The sequence below is a fragment of the Miniopterus natalensis genome, chromosome 9, assembly GCF_054644295.1.
Source record: "Miniopterus natalensis isolate mMinNat1 chromosome 9, mMinNat1.hap1, whole genome shotgun sequence".
In the NCBI taxonomy this organism is placed as follows: Eukaryota; Metazoa; Chordata; class Mammalia; order Chiroptera; family Miniopteridae; genus Miniopterus; species Miniopterus natalensis.
The window spans coordinates 75,866,948-75,871,680 of NC_142089.1; the positions used below are offsets into that span (position 1 = coordinate 75,866,948).

The 4,733-nt window shown below is 44.2% G+C and overlaps 1 pseudogene; it reads right to left on the reverse strand.

The window, feature by feature from the left end:
* Window positions 1–267: 267 nt before the first annotated feature.
* On the reverse strand, window positions 268–819 carry LOC148092510 (large ribosomal subunit protein uL6 pseudogene; annotated as a pseudogene).
* Window positions 820–4,733: the final 3,914 nt, after the last annotated feature.

A 4,733-nucleotide genomic window follows, 5' to 3' on the forward strand; every position in this document is an offset into this window, starting at 1 on the left:
CTGTTACACAGCAATAAATAGTTAATGCAGTCCATGTACTTAAATGTCTATAAATGCATGAGAAATATCTAGAAAGAGGCACATGGGGAATGTGGTAAACTTGGAAGAGGTGGAGTAATAAGAAGGAAATTAATACTATATGTTTCAATTATATAATTTAAAATAATTTTTCCCCAAATCAACACATGACTTTTACTGCATCTTTAAAATATCACAAATAAATGTGAGAAATCTTCCAACATCTTGCTGCTTCTGCGGCTGGACAGCTTAGATCTTATTCATTCCAGAAGCATAACAACCATCCAAAAATGTTCTGATATCCTCGTGTTTAATTGCTGGGGTTTACTGAATCTAAGCAGCTGAATTTGATACAAGCCCAATGTTATTTCCTTTATGAACCAACTCATCTTTCTGGGTTTGAGATACTGAACAAGCAATGCCTGACCGCATCTGAACCCTGCAGACATATTTTCACCCATGAAATTTCAAATTTCAACAAGAGAAACGTTTCACTGAATGACAATGTTGATGGGGAAGTAAGCATACACACTCATCTTGAAATGGAAGCCCAGTGTAACATCCTTGATCATGTTCTGTACATGACTGCAGATGGTGTGAAGGTAGCCAGTTCCTTTATATTGCCCCACAACTTGTCAACCTGAAGCTTCTTTCATCCCTGCCTCCAAGGAGACTGAGTTCTACATTGATGTGACTCTACAGGGTGCCTCTGGGGCCTTTCACCATAACTCTCGGTCCTTTCAGGGTGATGTTGACATTTGTTGGAAGGTCAATAGTCTGATTGCTGAAAATGGTCTTCATCCTCATAGTAGATGTAGCAAAGAGCTAATTAAAAATAAATTTAGATTCCAAGATGGCAGCAGATTAAGTGACACTCTCCCAGGACCAAACTGGAATTACAACTAAAATATAGAAAAAGCATCCTGAATAATCAACTGAAGACTAGCTGGAGAGAACACTTATAACCAAAGACATAAAGTGAAGACTGAAAAGAGACTGGTAGGAAGTGTGGAGGCTTGAGAGGGTTAGAGGGGATCTGACAGGCAGCAGCTGAATTTCCAGAAGGATATCTCAGCTGTGGGGGGTTCCCACTGAGAACTCTGGGGTCTAAACCCCAAGCAGCCCCCCCCACCCCAGAACACCAGAACAGAGGAAAGTGCCCACATAACATATGGCTGTGAAAAGCAGCATGGTTTCTGTCTGCCAGGGAGAGACAGCTGAAAATGCAGGCAAGAAATTTCAGATTTCAACAAGAGAAATGTTTTGTGCATTGACCTCTGAAATGGACAACACACAAAATTTCATGTGCAGACATTCACCTTGGGTTCTGGCAGAGGTAGGGCAGAGTGGACTAGAGCTGAGTGAGGAAAATCTAGAGGTGCTAGCTCTGGGAATAGAGCTCAGAGGGCAGCCACCTGAATTCTTGTGCTGAGTCATTCCCCCATACTGAAGAGGACATATTTCTCAGGCAGAAATTTACCATCCAGGCAGCTTTTGTCTGGAGGAGAAGTAATTGCCTCACCTTGTTGGAAAATCTCTCCCCATCCTGTGGAGTTTACACCTTGCTGTGGCCTACAGCCTAACTCTCATTAAAAGACTAAGAATAACAATGAGCATGCAAGCAGTGGTGGAACTCTGGGTGCTTTGACTCTTGCCTGATCTACTTCTGGACCCAGGACTTGTAAAAGCAGTCGTTGGTGCACATCTTGGTCCTTTCCAAGTGCAGCCAGCCCCAGAAGAAGGAACCACAAGCTGTGAATTGCTGATAGCTCCAAACAGAGTACCTAAAGCCAGTCACAAAGAGTGTCTAACATTGGCATGCACCAGAGACCCTCCAAAAAGACTGGGAGTCATAGCAGATCTACCTAATACATAGAAACAAATCCAAATGGGCAGGCAAAATGGAAAGACAGAAAAACAAGCCCTAAATGAAAGAACAAGAAAATTTTCCAGAACAAGAGCTAAATGAAATGGAGATAAGAAATTTATCAGATATAGGGTTCAGAATATTGATCATAAGGATGCTCAACAGTATCAGAAAAGATATGAAACTATGAAGGAAGTTAAGAATGACATAGTAGAAATAAAGATTACATTGGAAGGAATAAACAGAAGATTAGGGGAAGATGAGGATCAGATCAGTGAATTAGAAGATATTAGAAAAATTACTCAACCAGAGAACTAAAAAGAAAAAAAACAATGAAAAAACAGGACAGTTTAAAGGAGCTGTGGGACAGCATGAAACGTAACCATATTCACATCATAGGAGTGCCAGAAGGTGAGGAAAGTGAGCAAGGGATAGAGAAGCTGTTTGAAGAAATAATAGCAGAAAACATCCCTAACCTGGTCAAGGAAAATGTCACACAAGTTCAAGAGGCACAGAGAGTCCCAAGCAAGAAGAATCTAAAGAGGCCTATGCCCAGACACATCATAATTAAAATGCCAAAAATTCAAGACAAAGAGAGAATCTTAAAGGCAGCAAGAGAAAAGCAATCTATTACCTACAAAGGAGCTCCCATACGGCTGTCAACTGATTTCTCAGGCCAGGCGGGAATGGCAAGAAGTATTCAAGGAAATGAAAAGCAAGGATCTGAAGCCTAGGCTTCTCTATTCAGCAAGGCTATGATTTCAGGAGAAGGGAAGATAGTGGCACTCTGACGAAAAGTAGAGGGCCCTTGCCTCCAGCCACAGACTGGATTTATACCTGATATACTGTGTAGCCAGCTTGGAAAAATAAAAGAAATATACCTAAGTGGGCATATTTCGAGTAAGGAGCACTGAAGAAACATCATAGAGTCTGGTAAAGTGGGGGTGGGGGGGTAAAGAAAGGGAGAGTTCCCCCTGAATCCAGTGCTGAGAGGCTTGAGGGTTAGAGGCTGCAAAGCTCCCTCCCCTTGGGAGTGTGGACTGGCATCCAAAAGCTGGGATCTCAAGCCCTGAGCAGAGGAGAAGGGAAGGAGTCCCTTGCACAGTGGGCAGAGGGAGGCAGGGAAACAGTATGCCTATGAGGAGGGAGCTGTGCCTTCCCAGTGAAACAACATGCCTAACGGCAGCAGTGTGGCAGGAGAGATTCACCCTGGGTGCTGACAGCAGGTAAGGCTGTCACACAGTGTGTAGCTTTTGTATAGAAAGGGGCCAGAGGGGTGCACTCGGCAGCGACCTAAGGGGACCTTCTGCTTTCCTGTAAGGCATTGTGTAGAACCCCAGAAAGCATTTGAACTGTGTGGGGTGGGGAAGGGGAAGAGAGCCCTCCCACTGCCAGAGAGTGAGGGGAGCTGCCAGAGGGGTGGATTGGGACACCAGTCACCAGAGAGAGAGGATCAGAGCTGCCAGTAGGGCAGATGGGGTCTCCACCCACCAGAGCTGCTGGTGGGGCACATCTGAGATTTTTGACCGGCTCTAAAGAGAGCCAGGATAGCATGCAAGGAGCTGCCCCAGCTTGACTGAGATCAGCTGTGCAGGAGACCTGTGTGGGATTGATTTTGTGACTCCTTCTGCTTGGTTCCAAGGTGCAGGGACGCCAGGTTCCCGCAGGGTGGCTTCCCTGCCTGTTTGCTGCTTTGTGCATTTTTTATTGCTAAAAAGGCATCCACCTTCCTGGCTTACATTGGGGAGATGGAACAGCGAGAGCTGGGATTTGTGTCTGCATTGTGGAGACTTTGAACTGAGTGCCCTGTGAGATCAGCCAACCAGAACTGGGAAAGGGGGAGTGGAGCACACCTACCTCTCCTGCAGTCTAGGAGCACCACCCCCAATGGGAAAGGGGCTGGTTCAACTCACTGAAGCCCCAGACACCAGCCCCTGGGCACAGTTCTGAAGAAGAAGGGAAAACAGCTCACAGGACTAGAATACAATAGTAAGACTCTCAGGGACTATCGTTTGGGAACTGGAGGAAAAGCTTAAAACCCCTTCTGGGGCTGGGCAAGCAACGTGCTCACCTGAGTCTCTTTTGACCAAACCCACTGAGCCCAGGCTGCTGAAACTTCCCATATAGAAAAGGCAACAGACTGAATTCAGTCTCAACCTGCAGCAGGCCAGTGTACGGAGAATTAGAATTGGAGAATATAGTAGAGACCGAGGAGTTGGCTTTGAAGCAGAGACTAACTTCCCATAGTGAGTGCCTGACAGTGAAACCTCTAAGTAAGGGGAGCAATAGCCCGAGCTACACTAGCCGGCCTGCACCCTAAATACTCTCTTCAGAAGACTCTGGAGTAAGACCAGGCAATCACAAGGGGGAGGCAAAATAGCTGACAGGTGGAGGTGGTCCATAGAGAGCCTCAGACTAGCCAACTACCTAAGGACACCAGAGTCAAACCTAGACAGCTCCTGACATTGTGTGACACATAGTACGTCGCAGGAGACCTGAAATCAGCATACAAAACAGTGAGCCTCAGACAACATAAGCCGCCCAGATGAAGCTCACCTGATTGACTTTAAAAAAAAATTTTTTTTTTTAGAAAAAAAGAAAGAAAAGAAAAAAAAAATTTTTAATCTCTGAATTGTTTTCAATTTTTAATTAATTTTTTAAAAAATTATTTTGTCTTGCTTTGCTTGTTTTTTTTCCCTTTGCTTTGTTTTGTTTTGTTTTTTGTTCTATTATCAAGGTTTTCTATTATCAAGATTTTCTTGATATTCTCTATTGCTGGAATATTATCATTATAATCAATAAGTTTATTACTTTTCTCTATTGTTTCCTTCATAACTCTTATTGGCCT